This window comes from Nesoenas mayeri, assembly GCF_963082525.1.
Source record: "Nesoenas mayeri genome assembly, chromosome: 23".
Taxonomy (NCBI): Eukaryota; Metazoa; Chordata; class Aves; order Columbiformes; family Columbidae; genus Nesoenas; species Nesoenas mayeri.
Window position 1 is genome coordinate 3214236 of NC_137574.1, and position 14841 is coordinate 3229076.

The window sequence follows — 14841 nt, forward strand, 5'->3', positions numbered from 1 at the left end:
TTATTGCCCAGAAGGCCCCCAGTCAATTAGTGATTCATGAGCATCACCTGGCTTGGGGTGGAGATTGATAGGAAATTATTTCAAGGAGGTACTTCAAAGAAAGCAGAAATTAAACTAAGTTTTCCTTCTCTTTTCACATGTACATGGATAACAACAGACAATTTATGCTCTTGCAGTCCTATCGCACAGATTTCTAGGAAACTCAAGACTGGCAGCTCCAAAATAAGGTTATTGCTACCGCAGCTCCTGCAGTCCATGCAGAACACTCCAAGTGCTGTGTGCACGTCAGCTTTGTTCCGCTGTGAAAAGTTAGAGAGTGTCACAACAAACATTTAGCTTTAGGTTTTTTTTTATTCCCAAAAGGTTTATTGTTATCCAAACGAGTTTCATTGTTGAACAGCAGAGCAATGGCCTCTGCAATATTGACATGACTTTGCCGGTGTGTGTTATCCTCACCGGGGGCCCAGCAACAAGAGAGAGAGCAGGCAGGTGTATAAATAACAATTTAAAAGCCCTTCTGAAATAAGTTTTAAAGTCAATAAAGCCCATGCCTGGGTGTGCACGACTGACTGTCCATGAAGATGGGGATGGGGTTTGTTTCAGAGTCCCATCTGGGGGCTGGTTCAGGGGAATGGGCTCAACAGCTGGTGCTGAGATCCAAATCCAGAGGTGCGGGTTCATTCCCAGGAGCTGCCAGGGATGTGTTGGCATCGAGGAGCCACGTTTGCGTAAACCGCTTGTATTCTTTGTGCAAACCGAGCCCGTGCAGCAAAGCAGGCGCTGAAATAGAAGTGAAAACCTGGCCCTGCCTTGGCAAACCTGCAGTCCTGGGATTTACCCTGTGAAGTCGAAGAAAACCCCAGCTGGAGTTGCTGAGATCCATTCCAAAGAGGTGGCACCACCTTTGCCCAACGAGCTGCTTCAAAGCAGAGCTTGTGCCCCATGTTCAAGGTATTTAACATCCTCAACCCCCTCCCTGGGCAGCGTGATGATGGAGTTTGACGTGGAGCATCCCCGGACACCCCAAGCAGCAGCTTTTGCTCGGTTCCAAATCTAAGGAGCCAACAGGGCTGAGACAAAAGTAATTATTTGAGCTATTAGCTGCTAAGAATAGAGCCGGCGGGGGTGCTGTGCAGGGCTGAGGTGCACAGCCGGAGGTAGCACAGAAATAGCCGATCCCCACGCTCAGAAGCGTCATGAGTCACCGAAATACACGGGGAGGGAGGGGACGGGGATAGGTAAAATCCACCCTTTGGCTACATGGAAAGCAGAGCACACCCCTGGGCTGACTGCGGAGTTTTTGGGGAGAGAACGGCGTTTTGCTGAGGTTTTCCTAAGGAGAGAGAGCATCTTCCCCAGCACCAGGCGCTGGACCACCCTCCCGCATCCCACCCACGTGTTTCTGCCGCACAGAGAACTTCAAATAGCCCTGAAAGGTACCAAAGGGGGGAACACAGCCCTGGGGATGCACCAGCCGCTCCGTCCTCCCACCAGCCTCCCATGGGCACGAATATTTGCAAAACCCAAATATTACCGGGGAGGGGGGAACAGCAGGACGGAGGAATCTATTGATCTCCAGCCAGCTGTATTTCACGGTGTTTTCCTAACTTAACCGCTAATCTCACTTGAAGTTCCCTTTACAAATACATTCTAAAAGGTTAAACAGAAGAACAGCAGCTATTTAAATACGGGATCAGTAAGTGATGAGGTGCTCAGCTGGCTGCGCGGAGATGTCTATAACATCTTGTCCTGATGCTATTTAGCAAAAAATCACATTGGTATCGCTGCATGTTTTTACTCAATATAGCTTGGAAGAGGCAATTTTCCTTCTGTGCTGTTTGTGCAGCCCAGGGTACAACACATTCCTGATCTATGACTAGGTTTCCAAACTACTTAGTAAAATGAATAATAAGGGTAGTAAAAGTTGTATCACTTTTATTCTTACACAGCAACCTTTAGTGTTGGGTTTTCCAACATGGGGAGGAAATAGGGGTTTTGTAAAAACCACCATACCCACCCAAAAAAAACCCCAACACATTTGAGGTTTAAAAGAAAATTGTTGTATCAGTCCTGGGCGCGACAGGAAAAGAAAAGAGTTGAGCTCGATAGAATTAAAGATCTCAGCTGGAACACAGACAGGGCACCAGACAGCTGGCTAAAAATAGATTAATCCTAATTACAGCCACACTTCTGCTTTTTTCAAGGTTCCCTGTTTCACGTGGGGATGCAGACGCTGCAACTGGAGGGGGGGACGGTCCCCAGGGCGGCAGCGAAGGGGACGGGGGGCACGTGCTGCCCGTATCCCCTAATCCCGGCATCACAGCGATGACACGGAGCGATGGAGACGGCAGCAGTGACCGCAGTGACAGGACCGACAGCAGCGTCGCGGCCGATGGGCACAGGATAAACTCAGCCCCGGAATCTACTCTCCTAATGAGCAAAACCAAACTAAGCAGCTGGAAAATGGGGTTTCAGGTAACTCACGCTTTTGCTGGTTAAATATTTAACCATCTCCACTTCCCACAGGCTCCTTGAGCCGCCAGCACATCCACAGGAACTGCCATTAATCCCTATTTATTTCCTCCCAGACTTACTATCTCATAAGCAGAACTACAAGATGTTTAGCATGAAATAAACATATTTAAGCCTTTGCTTTCAAACTACGGCAAGTTTATTTCTCCTGTAAAGCCTATGAAAACAACTCTTTTCCCACCCTAAAAGATGTATATTCATTACCAATTTAGCCAGAAAAATGCATCACGTTGGCTATAATGATATTTGGCAGAAAGCAGGAGTTAATGCCATGTTTTCTGTTGGTGTTTCTGTAGCAGCAATGAGTAGGGAGGCACGAGGGCCCCTCTGCTCCAGCTGTATCTCGGGCTGTGAAAACCAGTGATGGAGAGACCTTCTAGTCGGTAAAACAAAGGACAAAATTCATCAAACACTCCTGCAATATCTTGGATTTACCTAACTGGGGAAAAACTCTCCTGCAAGTCCAGGGGAAACAGTGAGAATCACAGTTCAAGTGTCCGACTTGAGTCTGCTCGGATGTTTAAGGAAATAACAAGTCCAGGTGAGCGTTGGGACACGGGAACGACAAAGAGCAGGACCTGAAATGCCAACAGCATCACGTTCAGGGCTGAGGTTTGGGGGATGCTGAGGTTTTGGGGGTGCTGAGGTTTTCAGGATGCTGAGGTTGTGGGTTTGCTGAGGTTTTTGGGATGCTGGGGTTTTGGGGGTGCTGAGGTTGTGGGTTTGCTGAAGTTTTGGGGGTGCTGAGGTTTTGGGGGTGCCAAAGTTTTGAGGGTGCCAGGTACCACGATGCCAGTCGCTTGTGTCCCCCTAAGGACACTGAGGCTCACGGGTGTCTGACTGAACACGCATTATTAGTTCTGAGCAGGACTATCAGTTCAATAAATAGTGATTTTCCTTACAGCTCATGGGAGATTTCACTTTTACATTTTGGAGACTGATTTCTCTCTGCACCGAAATGCAGATCCAGGATTCAGGGCTCGCCTTTCAACAGTTTTAATTAAACGAGAACGACGCGCTGGCAGAACAGCTGGTACCTTTGGGCTGACATCCCTGCTTTGATCTCTGCAGAAACCAGTGTCCCATATCCCAGTTTCTGGCTGTCCCGCAGTCCTGGGTTGTCTGTCCTGCTGTCACCTTCCAACTGCCTGAGTTATACCCTGGGTAGAAGAAAAATCTCCCATTAAAAGTTCGCCAACAATACGACAATTGGCAAACAAAACAACAGGGAAAAAAAATAGGCATTCTTAAGCATCTTTCCAAGCATTATTATGGCACAGTTTAACCTCATGTGGTTTACGGATGCACCCCCAGCGATGCTGCCCGTGTGCGGCAGCACAAAGCGATGGAGACGGGGGCAAATTGCGGTGAATGCGTCTGTCTGCAGCCGCTGCTTTTAGAAACGGAGCGAGGGATGGGGAAACGTGCTGTGATTCATCCCATCGCCTCGGTCCCCGCTGCCGCCCCCGCTGCAGCACCCACGGGCGCCGGAGCCGCCAGACGCAGCTCCAGCTTCAGCATCGCCTGCCGAGATGCTCCCGAGCACCAAAACCTGATGCCGCAAAGGTACCGAAGGGAAATGAAATGCTTTTATATTACCAAAAATTATCTTTTTTGGAGTGTTTTCATCAGCTCGGCTGAATAACCCGACATATTTTGTGGTTCCTGCAGGTACCGGCCGAGGTTTATTTCTGCCTCTTGTCTCAGCCTTGAAACTGGGATTGTAAATTGTTTTGGCCGGGGATAAACTGTCTTTGCTGCCCTCTGGGTCTCAGCTGAGGCTTCTAGACAGTTCTAAAAATAAGTCATTATAAGCTATTATCTTTTAAAAATGCTTGTAAAAAAGAGGGAGCGAGCAGAGGCTCCTTTCCCAGCTCTTTTCTCCTCAAACTGCCAAGATTATTGCTTTTTAAATGATGTCTTCTTGGTCAGTTCTTTCCCATAAAACATATGCACATAACGGTTTACGAGTATTTTGCACTTATATAGCAATAATAATTTGAAACCCACTAGTAAGTTCTAAAATCCAAGCGATTAACAAAACAGAAATTAATCTCAAAAAAATACCTTTATGCACAAGTTGATTACTCTTCCCAGCATGGAATAATTTTGCAAACAAATCTCAGTTAAAGGTTGAGCTTTTCTATCTTTTTTCCCCCTAAGAAAAACTAGATATTGTCATTTTTGATGTTATTTGGGTTTTTTTCCTCACTTGGCCAATTCTGCTTAGTCACATTAGATTAGATTAGAATGGGAGACCTTTGCTTTGAGCGATTCCTTTGTGTAATTCGTAAAGCAGAAAACAAAACATTAAACATTACAAAACAAAACAGATGAAAATACTTTCAGCTTTGCTCGTGTTCCTGCCAACTATTTTCCTTTAAAAAAACTACACATAACCCGGCTCCTCCTCAGCCTGTCCACGCTTGTATCACTTTACTTTACTCCTTTAAAGGGGAAAGGAGAGCTGAGGATTAGCTCTGAGCCGGCCTAAGGCAAGGACTGATTTTAAGCCTCTAAACCGGCTTCTAATACTATCCTTCCCCCCCAAAAAAACAAGGCAATAAGAACATATTGTGAAGAAGGTACAGACTTCTTTAAATACATATTTTGAACAGCACCCCAAAGATCACCCATATTATTAAGAGAAAACAGTTTATTTGCCCACGAGTCTCTGCTCTTCAGAGAATTCTCTTGGAGAGAATTCATCTTAAATACTCAGAGTGTGAAGACTCCGAAAAATCAGAGCTTACCTAAGGCCATAAGGCTTGGGGTGCACCAATAAGTAATAAATAACAGAGCCTTGCAGGAAGTTGATTCCCCGCGAGCCCCAATTCCATCCCTGTTGAACTCAACGATTTTGTTTGGGGAAGTCTTGACAAGTTTAACCTACCAGTTTGGGGCTTGGTAGTGACTTGGGGATTTGCAGTGGCCACCAATGTGCCTTTCGGTGTCTCAGGTGTGCGCAAAACGCCGTGGGGTGTTTTTGCTTCATGTGCTGCTGGCCTGAGTTAACCCGTAGCCCTATTTTCCATCGGTAACCATGGCAACCCGCGTTATCTTGCAGAGGTGTCTGTCACCCCGTGGTAGTAACACCCTGCTCATCACAGCCCAACCTACAGTCCCACCGCACGTGCATGGCGAAAAGAACCAACCCAAAAGTGAGGTGGTGTTTGCAGGATCACCGTTTTTAACGCCATTCTGGCCAAGTAGGAGGTGGGGAGAAGGCAAAGCGGGTCCTGGCGATGCCACCAGCTCCTCGGTGGCCTAGAAGGTGTTTTGGGGCGAATGGGACACAATCGCACCCTGCATCCCACTGCGGCAGAAGGGATGCTCGAGGTGAAACGAAGAAATAACAGCAGAGTTAATTAGACTGATAAGCAGCGTTCCATATTTTATCAGTGCTGGGGAACACTGGGGATCACCCTCCATAAGTTCTCCAGCGACTGGATGCTCCTGTGTTGCTTATATTCATATAATTATTACATATGCGTTACAATTTTTGAAAAATTTTACATACATCTATACTAAGAAATAATTGAGGATGTTAATACTTGTTTACTTACTTACATCTATTAATTATTAGTTAAATATAAACTAAGCACTTCTAAACAATGCATCGCTTAATCTTCTGTCTCTTGTCATGCAGAAGGATCTAAAACTTGAACAATATCCCCTCGTTTTGCAGGTGGTCGGAAAGCATTTCCCTCATGACAATTGGTTAATGATGGGTACGTCTTTTAGAACTTAATCGCAGCGTGCATTAGTTTGGCAGCTTCTCTTCAGGGTCACTGGTGCCATCACCTCGGGATCCTGGTACCTGAAAGCAAAGGGGCTGCTCTGAGATTTAAACCTGGACCACAGCTGCTCATTAAACCCGCGTGGGGGTGGCAAAGCCAGAGAAAGCCTGGGAAATTAAGCCCATCCTGTCCCCAAACTGTCCTTTTGCACTGGCCTCTGACATCAAACACGTTCAGTTTGCAGGCCACAGGCTGGGTTTTGTCGATTGCAATCTCTAACATTCTGTGATTTAAACAACAATGCAAAGATTTGGGTTTATTTTTATTTTCAGAATAAGAAATCAAACTGGGGATGAAGACAAGAAGTCTGCAGTCGCTCCAAAAACAGTCCAATATCCCTGCTGCTATAGGTTGGCTAATTACGGATAACAACACAACAAACTACGAGTAAGAAAATGTAGAAATAAAATACAGAGAATAACTTTGTGGAGCTTCCCTACTACAGAGTGTCTTTAAAAAGCCTTCTAGAAGGCCTCTTACCACATTGCTAAACACACCTTTATTTATTATTTTTTTAAGAAAAGAGCATAAAAGAGCTTATTCTAAACTAAATATTTAACCACATAGCAATTAACTAACAATGATGAATGGTAAACAGTCCCAATCCCACGCTAACCCAGGACTTTAAAGCCCGTTTATCTAAGCTAAAGCTGCTCAAGGGGAAAGGCAAGTTTATTGAGTAAACTTTGTCTCAGCCACCTCGCTATTAAACCAGTTCACAAACAGAAACTACACCATATATTCCATGAGAGAACAGAATACAAGGAACAAGAACGTAACGATCCATCATGTGGAAGTTACAATGCTATCTGGAGCAATTATCCCTAAATATAAAAGCAGAGAAAACACGAAGCTGTAAAACAACCGCTTCCAACCCCCTGTGGCCTTGTGCTAAAATAGCAATAAGTGAGGGACAAATTCCACCCGTTGTTCCCAGTTGGCCCAGGACACTCGTTCCCACTTATCCACTGGGGAGGAGCCAGAAGGGGCAGGATTTTATCCACGGGGATCCCTTTGCTGAAGTGTAAGAGAGTTAGCTTTGTAGTGGTAATATTATTAGTATTAGTGTTGTTTTTATTATTACTATTACATTTTATTATATTTAGTGTTTTATTATTTTATCTTATTTTTACTATTTTATAATATTTTTATTTTGATTACTTTTATTATTTTAAAATATATTTTCTTTTAGTTTGTTTTATTTTCTTTTAGTTTGTTTTATTTTCTTTTACATTATTTTATTTTTTTTATTTTTATTTTATTTGTTATTTTATATTTTATTTTATTTTATTTTATTTTATTTTATTTTATTTTATTTTATTTTATTTTATTATCTTTAATTCATGGTGCCCACCCCAGATAGGGCCGTTCCGAAGCCCTCAGCCACGCCCCCCCATCCCTTCCTCTCCCCACCCCTGCATCCCCGACCCAGGCGGCATCCCGGGGGCGGAGCGCAGAGACGTGCGTGGGATGCGCACGGGATGTGCGTGGGAACCGCGTGGACGGGATGTGCGTGGGATGCGCACGGGCTGTGCTGGCCCCGTTCCCCCCCCGCCCCGCGGTACTTGCCTGGGGCTCAGCACCCGCGCAGCTCCGGGGGGGCTCCGTGGCCCCCCCTGCAGCCAAGGTCACGCTGCGCTGACAAGTCCCAGGAAGCCGCGAGTGTCGCCAAGGTGGGGGGGTGATGGAATCGCTCCGGGCCCCCCCAAGGTACATCACAGCGTCTTCCTCTTCATTCCCATCACACCTGCAATGTCCCGAGCTGGGGAATGGCTGAGGAATCGTTTTAAAATCCTGTGCAGGAGAGGCAGATCTATTGTGGAATTTTCTTCAGTTTAAAAAAGCAGCAGGAGGAGAAATTAATGTCTAAAGGTTGGGTTTTAAATGCTACGTGTTCCCTCCAGGTCTGCAGCCGCTATCTGTGTCACTGTCACTGAGCATCTCTGTGACCACCTTCCAGTACCTCCACCATCATTAGCGGGTGTTATTCTCCCTCCCTCTTAGGATGTAGGGGGATAATCATTCCCCATTTAATGGATGGGAAACTTGGCACAGCACAGATTAAGTGATTTGCTGACAGGCACATAAGAAAATTGCGCTAGTCAAGCATTCTCTCAATTATGCCATCCTTGTAACTGCATAATTTCCCTGCGTGATTCCAAACGCGGTGTGTGGGGCTTCATCTCTGCGAAGAGCAGGGCTATCATCACTCAGCACCCATGGCCCACACTGGTCCGTGTCCTCAGCATGGGGGTCCATGGGGCACAAAGCCACGTCTGTGGTCCCGCAGACTCGGACCTGGGGGTGGCGAAGGCTGCCGGATCCAGGAGGATGGTGCAGGTATGATGTGCAGGTATGGAATCTTATTATTCCCATTATGAAATCATATTATAACAAGGAATCCGAGTCACACGTAGGTTATGTGATTTACCCAAGGTTATACAACACGTCAGTAGCAGAGCAAAGAACCAAACAGGCCAAACTGGCCTGTCCTTCAGGTTATTCTCGGTGAATTAGTCTAGTCCTGTCTCTGAGTCTGTTTCCAGGGATAGAACCTCTGATATAAGCTGTTATTGCGAGCTGGTTCTTCCTTCACAGCCCACGTTTACAAGGGATGCACGGGGACGCTGCACAAACACCCGAACGCCGCTTCTCCCTTTGCCGGCAGCTCCTTCCGCAAACCCAGTGGAAATTCCCCGCTGGTGCCAGCACCGGGGCCTCCGGAGACCGGCCGACCTCCCTGGACCCGGCCGGGAGCTGGGACGCTGCCATCTGGGTGCAGCATTCCCATCGCAGCCCCGGGGATGGATAATCCGGAGCGGGGATGCTGGTGGGAGCTGAGCCGGGGCTGCACCTGCCCCTCGCCGCCTGCGTCATCCCCTGCTTGCTTATTTTTTCAGGCTCCCCTGCCCTCATTTCAATGGGCCTTGCCTGCCCAGCCTCCTAATCTGCCACTAAGTGGGACTGCCGATGAACGCCGCGATAAATTTAGAAAGAAATCTTTGTGTGGGTCAGAGGAAAAACACGGCGGCCCGGGGAATCCGAGCTGCGGCTCGGTTTGATTGCCCTCTGCTCTCTGCCTGCGCAGCGGGATTTAACGCGGAGTTTCTTACCCGTGAAAGCAAGAGGGATCCACGGGGTATATAGCCGGTCCTCACCCTGCTGGGGTTTATCAGCCAGGGATGCCGCCTTAGGAAAATAAGCAGTTTTAACAAATATTAGTTACAAAAGAGCGGGGAGGAGCGTTGCTTGCAAGCGGCCGAGCTGCTCGAGCTCAGAGCACGACCTGACATTTCAGCCAGAGCCTCTTAAAGAGCAAGTTTACCTTCCCCTAGGACTGGTTTATATACAGAAGGAGGGAAGGCAGTTTTATTTAGTTCCCCGTTCAGGCTCATCGGGCTCCGATCCTCCTCAACTGCTTTTGTAATCTGTTAAATTGCTTTTAAATAAAAAGACAAAAAATAACAGTATTAGTGGTTCAAAATCCTCCGTGAAATCACAACTCCAGCACCACTTTCTTTACTGAAAGTCTGAGCGCTGTTAGAAACTGTTTTATCATCTGCTGGTAAATCATATTGTACCAACACAAGAAAAGGAGAAGTATTTTCTGAATGTATTCCCTTTAATAAGCTATTAAGACCTTGTACTACTAATTAAACTATTAATTAGACATCTTATCGTTCCTAAACATGTTAGCATGTTGCCAAAGCAGCAATAAGCCTCTGGGGCAGGCAGAAGATAAGAAAAGGAGGAAGATGCAAACATGAAGATTAAAAAAATGAAGGGAAAGAAAGAATCACAAGAACCAGAAATCCCAAACAAATAAGCAGGGGTCGGTAATATATTGCTTAATTTATAGGAATTAAAAAATAGGTAACTTAAAAATGAATTTCATAGGTAGAGGCCCTTGGGACATCTTTTCTGTCATATGCAAGACAGAAAGAGACAAAGCTGTTTTCACACCTTGTTTATTCCTACAGATAGAAACTGGAACCAGTCTCCTTTTTCCCCAAAAAGCAACTTGCCATCAGAAAACCAACAGAAAGACAGGCCAATTTTTATTATTCTTTATTTTGAATAAGAAAATATTAATGCAATGCAATTCCTGATTGCACAGCTGACCGCTCCAAACAGCATCCCAAACTTACCCCTTCGCATCTCACATGGTTGTTTTTAAGGTTAAAAGGGGAAAACCTGAAGCCTCCCAGCACTTAACACACTTTCTTTGCACCCTATTGAGGTGTTTCCTCCTGCCCTCGTGTGTCCCTAAGAAATGAAAAGAGGAGATGAGGCTGCGAACACGGGAGCATCATCTCACCGGGCACCTTGTGTTTGGGACGCGGGTCCTGGCTCACACTGATCCACCCGCATCTCTGGCTCCGTCTCAGGCTTTGCAACGTGAGCTTATTAAAATGTTCTTCGAGCCCAATTCTTCAGCGTTTGCCTTTGACGGTTTATCTCGGGGGACAGATAATCTCATTTACGTCTGTTACTGCAAATCAAAACACCAGCAAATTAAATGGATCTGAAGGCTAAGATTAAAGACTTGGAATTAAAACACCTGTGAAGTGCCTGTAATGCAAATAGTTGTAAATATCATTTTTTTTTTTTTCTGAGAGATGGAAAAGCCCTACACATATGCTGTTCCTTTTACCTGGAAAGCAAAGGCCAAAATTACTATTTAGTTGCCCGTGTCCCTGCTCATTGGACTAGGTGACCTTCCAAGGTCCCTTCCAACCCATATTATTCTATGATTCTAAACATCACACCACTGCAGACATTATATACATGGGCATTACATTATATTTGTTTCTTTTCTATGGTTAGTAAAGCAAATGAGTTTGAACATCACCTTTTACCAGCATTGGGAGGTGTCTTTATGGCCACCTAATGATGACTGAGCTTTTGGCCAACTCCAAACTGGTACAACACAGCAATTCAGTGGGACCAGTGATGGGAATCGGGGACTCTGCCTGTTCCCAGGGATGAGCTCCAGCTCCACCGATGCTGCTTCTCCATCAGGAGTGGAACATGAACCACCACCAACCCCACCCGTGTTCCTGCGTTCCCTGGGCTTGGACCTGGCAGCAGATGGTGCAGCAAATATTGTGGAACCCCCCACATGAGTTTTGCAGGATCGAGCATCAAACAGGCAGATGGGAAGCGGATTGATGGGAAATCAATTTTAGAAATTTCACTTGAGGTTGGCCCCTCTTCTTAGAACGTGAGCTTCAAAGCCCACTGTACCTATTACTTCTTTTATTTCATTATTTTAATACATTTACCTCTTGGTTGTATGACCAGCAGGACTCTTCTTGTGCTGCAATGTTACCCAAGTACCAGCTTCCCACTAGAGCAAAGGATTAACTGTTTTAGCAAAGCACAACCAGCAGATAGCAGCATTGTCATATATAATATACCCCAGGCTATTGCTTCTGCTGTTCCAAAGCCATGCAGAAACCTTGGTGCATTGAAGGCCGTGACTTCCCTCTATCTCCGTGCAAAGGTGAACACTTACCTCTTCTAATCAAAGAGGAGTAGTATTTCTGTAGCCTGCATTGTAAACTGCATTGAGCAAAATTTCACAGGGGGGGGTGTGAAAATCTTTGCAAAACAAGGCATGCAAAGCATCTACCCTTAAACTGCACAATGTGCATGTATTCTATTATTCTAAGTAAATCTGTCCCGCATGGAGAGCACCAGGAGAGCTCTCATCTTTCTTCTGCGAGACTCCAAGGCAAATCTCTGGTATCTTCCAAAGGCCACGAGTAAGGATTGGGCATGTTGCTGCTTGTGCAAGACTGATCCTGCTGCTGAGGGTTGTCAGGGCAGCTCCTCCCAGTGCTAAATCAAAGGAAAAACAATCAGCAACCAGCAAACAGAGACAGGAGCTGCTTTTCTCCCACCTGGGATGTGCTGCTTTGCTGTGAGGGGCTGGCGAGATGGCAAGGCAGGAGTTTTCTCACCTGGGAGGGTGTGCTGGTTTTGTTATCAAAGGGATGGAAGATCCATTGAGGGACAGAGTTAATGAGGCTTAATTAAAACTTGTTTGCTTTGATCAGTTTGATTGGTTTCAGCAGTGCACAGAGCAAACCACCCTCAACTCACAATACCATTTCAGGTAGGAAGGTATTCCTTCATTTCTGAAAGAGTCTTGGATTTCAACCTGCAGAAGAATTTGGGGGCTGCCTGGACAGATAACAAAGCTCCCACTTCTGTTTCAGGCTGTGACACGGACATGTCATTTAATAGCTGTGGCACATGTATATTTAACACCTATATTTCCCACCATTCTTCCTCAGAGGATGCTTCCATGCAGGGCGTTTCATGCCAATGTGATGGTCCCCACCAACTACACATACATGTGCTGTATAGGAGCAGCACATGGGATCATGAACCAGACAAGAGCACTTGTATCAACCTTGAACCACATTTTTGGGCAAGCAGGTCGCTGTTGGAAGCTGAGGTGGCTTTAGCCCTCCAAAAAGCCCCCCAAAGTGCCCCAAAAGGCCCTAAAAGTGGCCCAAAAGCAGCTGCAAGCCCACAGGCAGCATGGGATGGTGAGAGGAGGCGGCTGCCCGGCCGGCGGCAGGGCCAACGAGGAAGGAATGCAAGGGGTTTGATAAGGAAGGAATAATAATAATAACCTTTTCTGCGGGCTAGAGCTGAGCCTGCCTGTGTTTACACACAGGCAAAAAACTTCCTGAGCTGGAAGCGCAGCCTTTTCCGCTGGCTCGACCCCGTTCCTGCTCGGCCACGGCCACTCTCGGCATTTCCCTCAATCTGGATGTTTTAGAGAAAGCTTTTGTCTTGCCAAAGCAGTTGACTGTAACTTTATTGTCTCTGCTTGGCTGTAGGACATACCCTGAGCTGTGAAAAACGCACCTGATGCTTGATTAGATCTCCTACTTTGGATACAGCCAGTAGTGCTGATTAGATAAACAACTGCCAAAAGAAAATGCCAATCTCAGCTCCCTATCCTACCCCACAATGCAAAACAAGCCTTTGCAGCAGCCGGAGCCCTTGGGAGATAAAGTCATTTCATTTTCCTGCATCTGGTTCCCTTGCAGCCAGTCTTTCAAAGGTCAGATTACCCCAAACCAGAGCAAAACTGGCAGCAGCGGTTTCCAGCCGTACCTGGTGTGCATCTCTCCAGCAAACAACACCAGGAAGGGCCGGGCATCCCAAAGAGGAGGGGACCAGGTTGGTAAAGACACCCAGCCTCAAATCTCCCCCTTTCAAACCAGCTTGAGCATCCCCACAAGAACAGGCACTAAAGGACCGCTTGGAATCACCCTCCAAATTCTTTGAGGCAGGAATCATTGCTGGTTCTTGCAGTGCACAGAGTGACGAGGCCTTCATCTTCATTGTCATCTCCATCTTCATTGTCATCGTCATCCTCATGCACACACACACACTCCCCAATGCCAGGTCAGACCCCACTCCACACGCCTGCACAGTCTCATTTATTCATCCAGCAATTAGCCGGGCGCCTTAAACATCACAAAAATCAAACGCCGAGGTTCAATAACACGCCCTACGCCGCTTGTCCTGCGGACGTGTTTTGTTGAAAGACACACAGAACAAACCACAGCCCTTAGTCATAGCATTTCTGTTGGGAAACAACCTCTACGCAAGGCGTTGTCCTTTCATCGCACTGGCACGCGGCGCAGCCAGAGCCGCGCGTCCCGGTGGGATAAACACGCTGTTGTTCCAAGGACACAACGGAGAAGCTGATTTTTAATACTCGTTTTCTTTTCTCCTACTTGGGTTATTTACAATGAGATATGGGAGAAGCAATTTCCACCGAAACAAACAAAACCTGTAATATTTTAAACCGTGCTTAAATGACTCTTGCACCCATGAATACAGCCCCACATAACGATGAACGTCGCTGTCTTTCTTATAAGCATTGTACCAGAAAAGGTGGTGGTGAATTCACTAGGGAGAGGGTAGATCGGCTTCAAGGGGCATTTTTGTCCTTATTTCACATGTGGAGGTCACTGCTGGTGGCAGCACAGACTGTGATCGGAGTGACCTCTGCTGAAGTGCAACCTCTTGGGGTCTTGCACAGCAACACTGGGCTTGCACAACAGCAGCTTTAGCTCCCTAAAAACAAGCTGTGCTTGCTCGGGATGGGGCCCAAGGCCAATCCTGGTCCCCATCTCTCCCTGCATGTAGCTCAACGATGCATTTTGCAACTCCGCTTTCCTGGGAGCAGCATCCATGCAGAGCTGCAGCATCCATGCAGAGCAGCAGCATCCATGCAGAGCTGCAGCATCCATGCAGAGCTGCAGGATCCGCTCCTGCTGCTGGGATTTTGGGGTTGCACTTCACTTACCAAAGCAAAAATACACCATGTACTCGGTGCAGAAACAACCACGGCAGAGCCAAGTCTCCATCCAGCACTGCATCCCACTGGGAGCATCTTTTATTCCCAAAGTCCTACAGCTGTATCAAATGTTCTTCATCTCATTAAATGACAGATTGCTGGCTCTGCCTCGTTGAA